The sequence below is a fragment of the Schistocerca gregaria genome, chromosome 1 (assembly GCF_023897955.1).
Source record: "Schistocerca gregaria isolate iqSchGreg1 chromosome 1, iqSchGreg1.2, whole genome shotgun sequence".
NCBI classification, from domain to species: domain Eukaryota; kingdom Metazoa; phylum Arthropoda; class Insecta; order Orthoptera; family Acrididae; genus Schistocerca; species Schistocerca gregaria.
Window position 1 is genome coordinate 321237026 of NC_064920.1, and position 16504 is coordinate 321253529.

General features: G+C 44.0%; 1 protein-coding gene across 2 annotated transcripts in view; it reads right to left on the reverse strand.

The window, feature by feature from the left end:
• LOC126343748 (juvenile hormone epoxide hydrolase 1-like) overlaps positions 1–16247 on the reverse strand; it is a 46232-nt gene extending 29985 nt beyond the window's left edge. The window contains exon 1 of one of the 2 annotated variants that reach the window (XM_050001965.1): positions 16086–16247. The gene's annotated coding sequence lies outside the window, so the exon portion shown is untranslated. The remainder of the gene's footprint in view (positions 1–16085) is intronic. The other variant, XM_050001964.1, reaches the window with a different exon arrangement.
• Positions 16248–16504: the final 257 nt, after the last annotated feature.

Consider the following 16504-nt stretch of genomic DNA (forward strand, 5'->3'; position numbering starts at 1 on the left):
CATTATCGTGCAGGAGACCAATGCCCTTACTTAATATTCCACGTATCTTGTTCTTTATGGCGTCGTGCAGCGATGCCAATGCTGTACAATACGAATCGGCATTAATGGTTGTGCCCTTTGGTTTAAAATCTGTGTACACGACTCCACAGTGGGAGTAAAACTGTGGCCGTGACCACCTCTGCTAATGGCGGAGGCGAAGAGGTGTGTGTGTGTTCCACAGAAGCTCTCTTTGTTGCAGGTGTGAGATGAAGGAACCCTTAATACTGCAGCTTGGTAAATGATTGTCTTGCACAGAGTAGCGTTCAAAGAAGTCCTGAGACGCTATAAACCTTGCGCCATTGTGTGCAGGCGACAGTGATCGCGGAACACAGCGTGAGCACAATTTCTGATACTCAAGACGGTTTCTGACGTTGGTGTGAGCGCTTGCTGTTGACATATGCATCTGCTGAGCAGTGTCCGCGATAGCCACTCTGTGATGGCTGCGAATCAGTTCCTCGATTGCCTGCACACTCGTCTGTGGTCGATATACAGGGTGTTACAAAAAGGTACGGCCAAACTTTCAGGAAACTTTCCTCACACACAAATAAAGGAAAGATGTTATGTGGACATGTGTCCGGAAACGCTTAATTTCCATGTTAGAGCTCATTTTAGTTTCGTCAGTATGCACTGTACTTCCTCGATTCACCGCCAGTTGGCCCAATTGAAGGAAGGCAATGTTGACTTCGGTGTTTGTGTTGACATGCGACTCATTGCTTCAAGCACATCAGTACGTAGCATCAACAGGTTAGTGTTCATCACGAACGTGGTTTTGCAGTCAGTGCAATGTTTACAAATGCGGCGTTGGCAGATGCCCATTTGATGTATAGATTAGCACGGGGCAATAGCCGTGGCGCGGTACGTTTGTATCGACACAGATTTCCAGAACGAAGGTGTCCCGACACGAAGACGTTCGAAGCAGTTCATCGGCGTCTTAGGGAGCATGGAACATTCCAGCCTATGACTCGCGACTGGGGACATCTGCAATGGACGAGGAAATTCTTCGTGCAGTTGACGATAACCCTAATGTCAGAGTCAGAAGTTGCTGCTGTACAAGGTAACGTTGACCACGTCACTTATGGAGAGTGCTACGGGAGAACCAGTTGTTTCCGTACCGTGTACAGTGTGTGCACGCACTATCAGCAGCTGATTGGCCTCCACGGGTACACTTCTGCGAATGGTTCATCCAACAATGTGTCTATCCTCATTTCAGTGCAAATATTCTCTTTACGGATGAGGCTTCATTCCAACGTGAAGAAATTGTAAATTTTCACAATCAACAACTGTGGGCTGACGAGAGTCCGCACGCAATTGGGCAATCACGTCATTAACTCAGATTTTCTGTGAACGTTTGGGCAGGCATTTTTGGTGATGTCTTGATTGGGCCCCATGTTCTTCCACCTACGCTCAATGTAGGACGTTATCATGATTTCATATTGGATACTCTACCTGTGCTGCTAGAGCATGTGCCTTTACAAGTACGACACAACATGTAGTTCATGCACCATGGAGCTCCTGCACATTTCAGTCGAAGTCTTCGTACGCTTCTCAACATCAGATTCGGTGACCGATGGATTGGTAGAGATGGACCAACTCTATGGCCTCCACGCTCTCCTGACCTCAACCCGCTTGACTTTCGTTTATGGGGGCATTTGAAAGCTCTTGTCTATGCAACCCCGGTACCAAAAGTAGAGAATCTTCGTGCTCGTATTGTGGAGGGTTGGGATACAATATGGCATTCTCCAGGGCTGCATCAGCGCATCAGGGATTCCATGCGACGGAGGGTGGATGCATGTATCCTCGCTAACGGAGGACATTTTGAACATTTCCTGTAACAAAGTGTTTGAAGTCACGCTGGTACGTTCTGTTGCTGTGTGTTTCCATTCCATGATTAATGTGAAGAGAAGTAATAAGATGAGCTCGAACGTGGAAACTAAGCGTTTCCGGACACATGTCCACATAACATATTTTCTTTCTTTGTGTGTGAGAAATGTTTCCTGAAAGTTTCGCCGTACCTTTTTGTAACACCCTGTATATGGCTTTCCTTCCCGATTAGCATCCTCCACGGCTATGAAGCACTGGTCAAATTACTAGCACGATTTCCCTACGGCTGGACGCGACATCGCATTCGTGCCCATATACCGCCAGTATTTCACAGTGCGTGTCTTCAGTTTAGGGCTTTCGGCCACAAGAATCGCACATTAACTTTGTAGTACATTTCTTGTTCCTGTGCCGCTGCTGCCGCACATTGATGGCCTGGTATAGGTACCGCAGCAGAACTGTGTCAGCAGGAAACATGCACTCTCTTATGACACTGCGCAATGATCTTAGCGCGGGACGATTTACGTAACATACTTCTTGAAGTCGCGTCGTATAAACAAAGTTCGTGTATTTTCCAAACTGTCTTCTACTACTTCTTCTTCTTCGTCAAGTGTTAGGATTTTACTGTTACGTCCTCTTCTTCAGTGCTTGTGTCTTCTGTGGTAAGTTACTATCTGAGCTCTTTCTTACGCCGTCTACCCATTGATCCTTTCCATATTAGTCGAAAATTCACTACTATTTTAGACACTCTGCACTGTCAGAAGAATAGTACACCTGGAAATGGTTCAAATGGCTCTGATCACTGTGGGACTTCACATCTGAGGTCATCAGTCCCCTAGAACTTACAACTACTTAAACCTAACTAACCTAAGGACATCACACACATCCATGCCTGAGGCAGAATTCAAACCTGCGACCGTAGCGACCGGGTGGTTCCAGACTGAAGCGCCTAGAACAGCTCGACCACACCGGCCGGCACATCTGGAAAGACGACATCGATTTTGATCCGATGACGGCATATACCACCTAAGGGATACTGTACTGAAAATGGTTTCAACGTCGTCCGCCAACAGATAGCATCGTGGCATAGCAACCAGAGCGCCATCTGCGTCTATGATTTAATAAGGAGTGCTCGCAGCGAGGAGGCTCAGTGTGCTGCAAGTAAGGGCCTTCTTACACTCCGCCGCTAGGCGGCGGAGCCAGGCACGCTGTCGGAGGCGCTGTTCCTACTACACTAGGCCGCCAGCGGCGCAACAATCACTTGTTGTTCAGGCTACTGTAGTTCGGCAGTTCTTGCTAGTCGAACTGTTTTCCTCGCACTCTTTTCTGCGCACTGTTTCATTTGCTTCAGTACTGCAGAGTGCCACTGTGGAAAGGAGTCAAAATATATAGACACAACAAAAGGGAAAAACATGAAGCTGGAGGAAGCACCGAAAGAATGTCAAAAATTATTGGACACACAAGTCAATACCGAAGATTTCATTTGTGCAGTTGAACAACATCTCGCAATTTGATACACCAGTTCAGAAGCTTACAGTAATAAGCAGGAAAATAAATGCTTGTAATGAAATTATTTGTCCACTTCTACGGATATTGAGCAGCGGTCCTTGGTTGAGAGGAATATCTTTTGTAAGTATTTAAGCACGGCTGCAAAATACTAACGCGAATTCTTTACAGACGAATGGAAAAACTGGTAGAAGCCGAACTCGGGGAAGATCAGTTTGGATCCCGTAGAAATATTGGAACACGTGAGGCAATACTGACAGTACGACTTATCTTAGAAAATAGGTTAAGGAAAGACAGACCTACGTTTCTAGCATTCGTAGACTTAGAGAAAGCTTTTGACAATGTTGATTGGTATACTCTCTTTCAAATTCTGAAGGTGGCAGGGGTAAAATACAGGGAGCGAAAGGCTATTTACAATTTGTACAATTTGTCGAGGGGCATGAAAGGGAAGCAGTGGTTGGGAAGGGAGTGAGACGGGGTTGTAGCCTCTCCCCGATGTTGTTCAATCTGTATATTGAGCAAGCAGTGAAGGAAACAAAAGAAAAATTCGGAGTAGGTATTAAAGTCCATGGAGAAGAAATAAAAACTTTGAGGTTCGCCGATGACATTGTAATTCTGTCAGAGACAGCAAAGGACTTGGAAGAGCAGTTGAACGGAATGGGCAGTGTCTTGAAAGGACGATATAGGATGATCATCAACAAAAGCGAAACGAGGATAATGGAATGTAGTCGAATTAAGTTGGGTGATGCTGCGGGAATTAGATTAGGAAATGAGACACTTAAAGTAGTAGACGAGTTTTGCTATTTGGGGAGCAAAATAACTGATGATGGTCGAAGTAGAGAGGATATAAAATGTAGACTTGCAATGGCAAGGAATGCGCTTCTGAAGAAAAATTTGTTAACATCGAGTATAGATTTAAGTGCCCGGAAGTCGTTTCTGAAAGTATTTGTGTGAAACATGAGCGATAAATAGTTTGGACAAGAAGAGAGTAGAAGCTTTCGAAATGTGGTGCTACAGAAGAATGCTGAAGATTTGATGGGTAGATCACATAATTAATGAGGAGGTATTGAACAGAATCGGGGAGTTGAGGAGTTTGTGGTACAACTTGACTAGAAGAAGGGATCGGTTGGTAGGACATGTTCTGAGGCATCAAGAGATCACCAATCTAGTACTGGTGGGCAGCGTGGAGGGTAAAAATCGTAAAGGGAGACCAAGAGATGAATACACTAAGGAGATTCAGAAAGATGTAGGTTGCAGTAGGTACTGGGAGATGAAGAAGCTTGCACAGGATAGAGTAGCATGGAGAGCTGCATCAAACCAGCCTCAGGACAACAACAACAACAACAAGCACGATTTAGACACTCGTAGGTAATTATAAAACTTTTTATCGTCGTCTAAATATAGTTCAGCAAAAAGAGTAAATACAACCCTTTAGATTCTCTTAACAATAGCATTGAGTGTACATGCATCTTCCTCTCCCTTCGCCTTCTCTTTATTAAATGTGTTAGGAGGAGCATGTATGTATAGTAGTTGTCCGACTTGTTCCCTGGTCACTAGTGCACAGCGAACCGATGACGTGGTGGCAGGACTGGCTGCGCTGCCTGGCGACCCAGTATAACAGGCTCCGTTTGACACAATACCCCGCCAAGACTAAGCCACCAGTGGTAGCCGATTTATTGGCGGGACAAAGCAGCCAGTCGGCAGCCAGCTTCTGGAGGAGCCACAGGCTGCCCTAGTCTAATGAGCTCCATAACACTATTCCCAATGACGAGCAGCGCCACCGGTGGCGTGGCGGCTGTGCCGCATGGCGACCTACTGTAATAAGGGCCTCAGTGAAGCAAGCTGGCAACCATGCAGCAGAGACGCACTCTTGCTTCCTACAGCCACTGAGCAAGTTAGAAAGAAATCAAATTGTGGCCTTCCGAGTGTCAGGGCAGTCATTTCAGAGAACTACCACACAAGTTGGATGTGATGCGTCAGTTCATCAACGATACTGGGCATCAGTGGTAACGTAAACTTTCTGACACCTGTAGACGTGGTTCTGGGCGTTGACACAGCACAGGCGCCCGCCAGAATAGTCATACTGTAAGGGCAACTGTGATACAGCACAGATAAGAGGGTTTGTGAGCCCAGACGTGTCAACAAGAACTGTTCCAAACCCCAGTTATTAGTAGTGGGAATATGCGCGCGCGCGCACACACACACACACACACACACACACACACACACACACACACACAATCTTCCACTCACGCCACAGTATCGACGTGCACGGCTAGCCTGGTGTCTTCAGAGGATCACTCGGAATGGCGCGCCTTGGTCTTCAGCGAAGAAAACAGATGCCGGCTGCACGGAAGTGATGGCCGTTTGCGCGAACGACGCAGACCGTGTGAGCACTGTCTCGCAGTGTGTTTTCGTCTAAGACACACTGGCCCCAAGCTACGCCTTATGGTCTGGAGTACGATAAGCTACGACTCTCTTTCACCTCTGGTGTTTTTGAAGAGGACGCTAATCAGTGCTCGGTACGTGCAGAACGTTGCTAGGCCCTTTCCTTTGCCGTTCGTGCAACAGGAAGATGATTTGTTGTTCCAACAGGAAATGCTCGCCCACACACTGCCCGTAAAACTCAATGTGATGTGGAAGACGTGCAGCACCTTCCCTGGCCAGCGCAATCTCCGGACTTTTCTCCAGTCGAGCACGTGTGGGGTGCGATGGGACGAGAAGTGACTCTTGCATATCGTCGACCAACAACTCTTACAGAACTACGTGAACAGATCAAGCAGGCATGGCATAACGTATTCCATGACAATATTCGCCATCTGTAAGATCGACTGGATACCAGATTCGGCGCCTGCTTCACAGCCCGTGGAGGCTACATCACGTGCTAATACGCGAGTCGCAGCATGCGTGGATATCTGGCGCCTCAGAATCGCTTGTGCTGTTGATCAGTAAATGTAATCATTTCGCGTACTCCGTAGGCACTATTGCAACCATAAATCTCGAGTCAATTGGAAACCTCTGAAAGGGTGTATAATCTTCTTCTGATAGTGTATTTTCATTTATTTTTGTGACATGTCCTCGCCACATACTCATACTACATCTGTTCATTTGTGCTTTAATTCCCAGTTCCTCTCTGGTTGTTCTAGTTCTTATACAACAGCAGACAGTTACTTGATCATCTTTATCTCATTTTCGCATCGTGTGTTCGTTCATTTCCGGCTGTTATTATTCAAGTCTCACTGCAATAAAGTATAGATATGTTATCACCATCGTTTTGTAGAACTTTGTGAGGCTTTATTTCCTTGCCTTTTTGTTCAGTGTTCCGTATATGGCACCGTTAATATGGTTGAACCTTACAATTTTTGTAGTACGGCGTTTCCCAAGAATTTGAATTTATTGACTTTCGATATTTTCTAGTCGTTTAACACAATTTTGTTTGGAACCGGATTTGAGCTTCAAAAGCCTTGACTTTTGTTGTTTTTCGTCGAGGTTTTTAAGTTGCACTTCTCGGCAATAATATTTAATTTATAAATAGTGTTTTGATGGATGACCTCACTGTCATCTATAAGAAGGTATCCGATAAAGGGAGTTGTCATTAGCTAATTTCTCTGATGAAAATAACGTGGGTAAAACTGCGTCAGCACAGTACCAGAACAATTGAATACATTTTTTTGCCAATTTCTAAGCAGATTATAAATGAATATTTGCATTAGAAGTTCTACATCGAATGCACTGCTTTGACTTGAGTGCTGCGGTTCCGAATGTGAATCGCAATTCGGGTTACCGCTACCCTGCACTGCGCCTATCTGGCTATAGCATGAGGTACTGAGTCACGTTCGCGAGGTACGCTTCGTAGACAGCCGGCTACGCATTTCTGAGTAGTACCTGCGCGAATACTACTAAACGAGACATTCCTGTGCGTATCCAGAACCAGCTGGCGGTCGTTTCTGCAGAATTTCGTCATTTCTATCCGAGCCGTGGTAGCTCTTCGTTTGTCGTAGTTTTATCAGTAATTCTGCACTCAGAAGTTCAGCAGTAATATCCCAAATGTAAACAGTTGAAGATCCAATTCAGTCTTCACCAAAAGATAGAAGTTGTGCTCACGTATTGCGGACAAGGTGGCACTTGTTCGTGATAAAGACACTGATTTCTGTGTTCGGGTTGGATTCATGATGTGTTAAAAAAGCTTTCAAGTATATACTTTCAGTTCTTCACACGGTGTAAAACATTAGGTGAACGACAGCCTTGAAAGTTGGGCTGCAACAGCAGTAAAAGTAGTACAAGGTAAGTCGACATTTCATAGTGTCTTCAAGGAATACCTCTGTTAGGGTAAAAAATATTGCACTGTGTGCAGTAACTGCGTTTTTTTTTCTTACCTACAGACGTCCCATAGCACCACCTGAAGCGAAATTCTGTCTAATCCCGTGCGTGAGACTTGCAACCATTCGAAGCACTCAAGGGAAGGGAATTGATTAAAATGGCACAGGACGAAGTAAATAGCTGCGCTGCTTCTGTAAGTCCTGTGCAGCGAAATTGCTGCCTTTCCCTACCCACGGTGCTCCCTATACAGTCTAGCACTGTCGCATAAGAGCGCCGAAGCTGGAAAATTGCCAGCGCTATGCAGCGTTCTGTTCAGTGGTGACCATGGGGGTGGTATTGGCTGCCAATCAGTACGTCTTGTGTGAAACCTTAATCCTTCTACTGCGGCAACGATGCGGCACGTTAACTGCATGGTCATAGAAAAACCGATTCGTGACTATCCTTTAGTGAAGTTAACTGAAGTTAAAATCTTCTGGGTTATTCGGCCGCGTCATGTTTTTCTAAAATGTTCGACGTTTCGACCCCTCTGCTGGGATCTTCCTCAGGATCTTTTGGTGTCCACTACCGCTAGAACACTGTCAGAGACGAGTGTTGCGTGCATTTATAAAGGAGTAATTTTCTGGCGTTCGGGCTGGAGAAGTGATAGTATTGGTTAAAATTCATAGTCATAGGCTAATACAGATGTAGCTCATCTCCTGTGGATACCATTGGCGGTCATCGTCACTGGATAGAAAGGCACTATTCCACACTATGCTGGCTGGAGAGGGGTTATTGGTTGAAATGTCTGCTACCGCTATTGGTTGGTCGTCATCAGTGGCTAGATTCGAAACGGACAGAGCAAGAGAGGGGAAATATTATTGTCCGCCGAGGTGACTTGCAGCGCGTTGTTTATACCGCTACCACACCGCGGCCGCGTATTTACTTCCTTGATGGAGGGGAGCCACGATGCCGGAAGCCTATAGCCGTCCTCTCTATTGAAATTAGATGCATTCTTAGAAATTTCAACCACTTCTCGGACCTTTCTTCTACAAAGGTTTGTTTCTTTAGCCAGTACACGTACGTTATTAAAATCAATGTCAGAGTCACAGTTCTCGTGATGTTCCGCAACTGCCTATTTTGCACTTTGCTTTAGCCGCATGTGCCGCTCGTGTTCCTTAATGCGTTTTTTAAGTTCTTCTCGTTTCGCCGGTATACACTTTGCTGCAGTCACATGACACTTGATTGAACGACTGCATTGTGGAGGTAATCAGGTGCATCCGTTTTCCGTCGGAAAAAGTCTTATTTTGGTTTGACTAAAGAAAAATGTATGAATACCATTTTTCTTTAAAATTCTACTTATGCAGTCGGTGACCCCAGAAACGAACTGTAATCTGACACAGTGAGAAGGCGGTTCCTCGTCATTTTTATTAGCGGGATAAATATTCCACCTAAAAGCCCTGTCGATCGAATAACTATCATATCCATTTGCCTTCAATGTCCTGTTTGAAAAATTCAACTCAGATTCCAAGTTGTCATCGCTGATACGGAAGGCATGTGAAAGCAGAGTGTTGAGTACTGCTTGCTTCTGGGCTGGGTGGTGGTGCGAAATGGCATCTAAGTACCTGCTTGTGTTAGTCTGCTTTCCGTACACTCTGTGACCTAGAGTGTTATCAGATCTTCTGTATACCAACACATCTAGGAACGGGAGACCGACCTCACTCTCAACCTCCAAGGTTAATTTGGTTTTGGGGTGGATTCCATTTAAGAAATTGTGGAACGCATGAAGTTCTTCGCCGTGTGGCCATATAACAAATGTATCGTCCACATAGCGGAGCCAGCAAGAAGGCTTCAAAGGAGCACTACTTAACGCTTGTTGCTCAAAGTGTTCCATAAAAACGTCAGTTGCAACTGGCAAAATGGGTGAGCCCATGGCAAGGCCGTCAGCTTGTTCATAGAAATCACCATTGTATTTAAAATAGCTCGAACGAAAACAACTGAATTAAGTCGCAAACATCTGGAGCAAGATTCTTTCTTATGATCTCCATTGTAGCTGATATTGGGACGTTAGTAAATAACGATGTCACATCGAAGATAACAAAAATGTCACCTGCAGATATTCTCAGTGTGCGTATAATTTCTAAAAAATGTTTCGAATCTTTTATAAAAGTATTTGTTTTACCAACGAGATGTCTCAGCTTGTCAGATAAATGACGTGCTGAAAAATAAGTCGGCGAGCTAATCCCACCGACTATAGGCCTCAAAGAAACCGATTCTTTCTGTATTTTCGGTAAATCGTACATTCTGGGTGAGACAGGTATTCGAGGTGTTAGATTCTTTGTAATAGAGCTGTCCAGTATGGAGTCTGATATCAGGTTTTTCACTTTCCGAACGATTCTGTTCGTCGGATCGCTTTTTAACTTGCGATACACAGGATCAGCTAGTAGTTGTTCCATCAGATTTACATGTCCTTTAGTGTGTCTTTCGAATTACGAACACATTCTCCGTAACTAATGATGTACAAAGACGTATGGTCGAGTAGTTTCGACGCCCTACTCTGAACAAATTCTTTTCACCTGGTGGAACGCCAGTCGTTGCTTGAAGAACTCTGCCGATTTCGTGGCGGTACTTAGGGCATATAACTGCGGGGCGGGTGACCTGCTTGTGAGCTTCCACGTTACCGTCTATCTTAATAAAAGTGCCATTTCGAAACTCATTTGTACTCCTGGCTCATCTGAACATGCACTTACTACCACATGCTTCAAGTGCAAAAATGGCTCTGAGCACTATGGGACTTGACAGCTGACGTCATCAGTCCCCTAGAACTTAGAACTACTTAAACCTAACTAACCTAAGGACATCACACACATCCATGCCCGAGGCAGGATTCGAACCTGCGACCGTGGCGGTCGCGCGGTTCCAGACTGTAGCGCCTAGAACCGCTCGGCCACTCCGGCCGGCACTTCAAGTGCAACCGGAAATTTTATTAACAAATAGATGGGGTCGCCATAGGTTCCGCCACGGTCCCCGGGATTGAAAATCCATACATGGCACACTTCCCACTGCCTGCCTAAAACACAAGCTCTTATTCGGCTACGTCGCGACACATTTTGCGAAGTTGGAGCGTGGCAGAGATATTCTGAATCAGTTTCTGCATTACATAAACAGCATCCATCAAAACATGACATTCACTATGGAAATGGGCGCACCGAAATCCAGATTAGAAGTACGTTTGAGGAAAGAAGATGCCATAAACTAGGAAAAGGCGAAAGGAGACCAAGAGACTCAACGACGTTCTCGGCCTACACCGCGAAGCTGTTTGGCAAACGCGATCTCGAAACTGTCTTCAGATCACCGAAGACGACAGATATCCTTGGCGCTGCGGATGACCCACCATGGGAAATTAGCATTCATGTGAATGTGGAGGTCAATACGTCGAGCAGAGGCTGCGATGTATCTCTAATCACTGCGAAGAACACGTCAGGTGTGTACGTCTGTGCACACAGATAAATCACCGAGTTCATGGCACACCCTAAATTAACATAGTTCGATTTTGAGAACCAACGTTCCTACCACAACGAACGGCTATTGTTAAAGAATATTAAAGGAGTCTATAGAAATTGGTAGCCACTAGAATCTTGCCAATATGGGCGGAGGTTATCAATTAAGATCGGCCTGCACTCCCACATAGCAGCTATACGCCGAGAACGCTCCCAAGCTATGGGTAGCGAGCAAGGAGACTGCTCAGTGCCTACGCGGAAATTCGAAAGCAGCCTTGTACCCTTCCCTGCCTCCCTCAGGACCACCATAGACCACACGAGACCCTGTCACCTGCAGTTGCATCCGCCCTCTCGTAAAGTATAAAGAGATTCATAATATCTCGACACTTCGTCAAAATATGATTAGTATAACGTCATTATATCTCAACACTGCCGCCCGGCTGGAGACGCCGAGAGCTGTTCATCAACAATTCTTTCGAAGTTTTCAGTTAGCACACTTATGAAAACACTGCACGGAAATAAGAAAATACGCACAGAGATTGTCTTACACCGCAGAGCTACGAAAGACCAAATCAATTTTTATTCCAAACAGTATCTGACAAATACATTCGAAAGGGCGGAGCTCTAAGAAATGGGAAATAGCGGTGAAATCCGTGTCGCTCGATGGACTAAAACTGCCATTTCGTGATTGAAGCAACGCAAGGAAACCAGCTGGTACGGCCACTTTCACACCGAACCACAGTACCATTTCAGCATTTTTGACTTCCGCGACGAACACTACTCGCCTTCCCGACACAAACTTTCAACACTGCAGAATGTCCGTTGCGAAAGCAAAAAGGCGGAACTTAGATAACTATAAATCCTTCGACTGTACTGCCAACATTCAAAATGGATTTGCAGCACTTTAAAGATTCACGACGTATGTTTCAAGTTAACACTTAACAGGCAAAATGTTGAAAAACAGCAAAGATCTCTAACAAAATGACATAGCCCGGAAACACGAAGTGTTTTACATGCAGCTTTTATAGAACAGACGAATTAGTTTTACTCTAAAATCTGGCACCTTGCTTCTGCTACTAATATTTACAACGAGACCAACTATCCGGAGGAAACTACTTGGAACTGAACTGATGTAGAAAGATAGCAAGATTACAAGCGAGAAATTTGCTCATAATAAAGGCTTCCGAAACTAAAATTTACGTAATTATCGTAATTATTTCTCATGGAAACAAAAAATCTTAAGCACGTTTCTGACACGCGATAGAGCACATTTGGACCGCTTTTCGATGCGCATTAAGAAATGATCGCAAAACCAGATTTCATGTACGAAGAGCGTAATGCTGATGGTGGTTGAGGAACTGCGTGATCATCAGTTAATTCGATCGCAGTGTGTTCAGCTGATGGTGCAATGTGAGAGTACCATTATTTGCTGTGGCAAAATGTTGAACTTTCACCAATTACGGCAATGTGTAGGATGTCTAAATCACTTTGCTAGTAACGGCAGAGGCAATACGTGAGTGGAGGCTCCACCAGGCTGCCGGCGAGACGAACACCTTCCACCCCCGCCTAAACACGCCATTAGATTGGTAGTGATAGAGAAAATGAAAGGGGCTATTCAGCATTGAGAAGGTTGCGAGAAAATTAAGACTGTTTGTGTAGGAACGGCAGAGGACCCATTTAGCAGTCACTCTGGGAGAATGGATCATCCTCCATAACCATGACCAGAACTAGAGAGGCCATTACAGGTTATAGTAAAATCCGCTACCCATATGAAATACATGGTTCGTTCGACAACTGTTTCGTCGTCTGCGGGCATGAAATGTGTGGAAGCGACCAAATTCAATTCTTCATGTATGAAGCTTGTATAGAAAGACAATAGCCGGCCTAGGTGGCCGAGCGGTTGTAGGTGCTTCAGTCCGGAACCGCGCGACTGCTACGGACGCAGTTTCGAATCTTGCCTCGGGCATGGATGTGTGTGATGTCCTTAGGTTAGTTAGATTTAAGTAGTTCTAAGTTCTAGGGGACTGATGACCTCTATTTTAAGTCCCATAGTGCTTAGAGCCATTAGAACCATTTAGAAATAAAATAAATAGACGAACTGCTGAAGACATCACAGAACATAGAAGTCCTTCGTGTGTGTTTGCTCTTAGTTTGGTAATACTTAGCCCATGAACATTTGAAGTAAAAATCTGCTGTATTTATATTATCTGTCACAGTTCCAAACCTGATGTCAGCATTTTTCGAAGTGCCAAGTCGTAAATGTTACACTGTTTATGACATTTGTTAATTCAAACGCCTGGGACGTCAATCTTGAGTGAATGTATCTCATTTGAGATAGCTGATATAACAATTAGTTAATTCCACATGTGTGGAACTACCACTAAAGGAGCACAGTCACATTAGGAATAGGCTTGTGGAATTCAGTTTCCGAGCATTGCACCGAATCACAGTTTCCCCATTACTTTACTGGATCAGCCACGCAACACAGACCATAATTTTAAACTCATTGTGACTTAAGCAAGATAAGACTTTGCTTAATCATCAAACTTTACTCACGTAATCTCTCTAGCTTTCTTGCTAAATTAGGAAACCGACCGAGATATGATTCTGTTGCATAATCCAGCCTTCGCTCAGATTAGTTGTGTTTATACACTTTCAAGCAGGAGGAAAGCACCAGGCGTATATCAGCATCTGAACTTACAATAAGAGTACTTTATTTGAAAATGATTCACCCAGTAAAAAAAAAGAACGAGCTTTTCATAACAATTCTATAAGTTTGTCTGGACGGCCGAGAATATTATTTTAATATCTGATAGTCGCAATTTTTATACGTGCCGAATTCGAAAGGAGTGTGTGCCAGAGAACACGATTCCTACAGTCTAAACTGTTTAGTACGTATTATACCGTTACTCTCAACCGTTTCGGAGTTCCGACATAAAAATCAATACTTACACAGGCTCGCAGTGAAGGTATGCAAATGCTAGCGACACTTAACAGCAGTCAAAAGCAGCGACGTATTTCTTTTGCAGCTGACGAGCGATGTGGAGCAGTGGTAAGACAATGGGTGCACATTCGGGAAGACGCCTGTGCAAATCTACGTCCGGCCCCGCGGATGTAGGTTTTCCGTGGTTTCGCGTAAGGCAAATAATATGATGGTTCGTTTGATAAAGACTTTGCCAATTTCATTCCCCCACCCTTACCAATCCAAGTATGCGCTCCTTCTCTAGTTACCTTTGTTGTCGATTGTGTTGCATTCTACGTCTTTTTCCATGTCATGTAACCAATAACTCTATTTCATTCCGTAAAAGCTAGACAGACGAATGGCGTACAATTGTGATCAGAATATATTTTCCTGTCGGAACTGGTGAATAGGAACTGTTATTGGATTGTAGCGACTTTATATATTTATTGAAAAAGGCTTTTTTTTTTAAAAAAATGTGTCAATGTCTTATGGGACCAAACTGAAGAGGTCATCGGTCCCTAAGCCTAGACGTTACTTAATCTAACTTACACTACACACACACACACACACACACACACACACACACACACACATGCCTAAGAGAGGACTCGAACCACTGACGGGTGGGAGTCGCACGGACTGTGATAAGGCGCCGTAGACCGCACGGCTGAAAAAGGTAATGAAACGTATGTAGAGATCATGGCTGTTAATGTAACATTTTGTTCTCCAGTTCGCCTCAATTCGCCAACAAACTAAACCAAAACTGTGATATCCCGATTTATAAGAGCGCCACGACAGACTCCTTGTTATTTACAATTGAAAAGTTTATTGGGATTTTAAATACATCATGAAGCAAATTATTTGCTGCTTGAAGTCACGTTTATTGCCTTGAGATTTTTTTTACGCGCAAGTGCGACGAAGACGCTCCAGCGTTTCGTTTGTGCTGTGTCACGCTGCAACAGGGAATTCACTTTGCAATTGCTCGTTACCGCTGTGGATTTGGTGTGCTATTTCCATGCCTTAAAATCTAATGAGACATACTATACAGGTACGATACCTACTTATTTAGTGTGATACAGTTTGTCTCTTCATTTTATGCACATTAATTATTTCAGAAGTTCAATAAAGTTCTATCGATAGTTAACACGTTAGTAAGTGCTCAGACACTTGACTAACAGCTTACTGCTCCCAGATTTTAGTTTCGTTTGCCGTCCTAGAAGCAGTTTTCGATGAGGACTTTAAGTACTACCGTTTTAATCCATCCAAGGACAGTACGTAATAAATATTCGTACTGAAAAACGAACGGCAGCATAACGCCACAGTTTTTTCCAAGTGTTTATTAGATTTGAACGAAGAAAACCACAGTCGACACGGTAATAGTGATTCTCATCTACGCAATTTTCATCGTCTTAGATACGCTTTCCGGTAGCTGAGGAAAAAAGCCTTAATTCCGATGCGGTAAAGATGTTTGCGGAGGAAGAAAACAAGCAAAATATTTATTTCTGAAAATCGTTCGTAGCTGCTGTCCGGAAACCATTTAGTCCACGCTACCGGTATAAAACCCACACGCAATCACGCTCATAGCAGCCAAGTCAGCGTGAAACGCTAATAAGGGAAGACCTGTTTACGTTAACAGCTATCATTTCTTCCGAATGTTAACCTAGAATAAAGCTGAAATTTTACTCTTTTTTTTTTTTACTGTTGCTGAAGCCACGACATTCACAGGTGTCACTCTAGTTATGATTTTGTAGTTGTATACGTCATCTTCTCAAGAACTACAGCAAGAATAGCGTATGAATGTTAAACTCACAGTTCAAGAAGATCTACAATTTGTTTCTCTAAATACATGAGGGATGTGTTATAACGCACAGTAAAGTTGCAAAAGAAACACGAGCCATTTATTTTTCTCCTTTAAACACATTCTTAGCTTCAACATAAGCAGACTATATGTAAACTCTTCTTACCGGTAATCGATATAACGAGTACTGCTCTGCTATTACGCCACCCCTCTGATGGCTGTCACCGCTGTCACGTTACTAGCAAGTAGTCGCTGCTCCCAACTTCGTTTTGTAAATACGCGGAGGACCACCGCCTACTACTTGTACCATTGATCGACTATCAGCTTTATATAATCGACTTCTACATCGGCTAAGTTACCAACGAATATCGACTGCAGTGCATGGTATTTCGGATTTTTAATATCGAATACGCATGATTAATATTAAATAGTCACTGAAACATGAAAGACACCTGTATCCACATCTTCTCAACATGAACTGGTTTTATGGAAGATTGATAAAAAGCTAAGTTCAAGTTTTATAGTGTTACATGTAAATATTTGCATATGACAATGAACAAATCTAAACTACTGAAAGCCGCATTT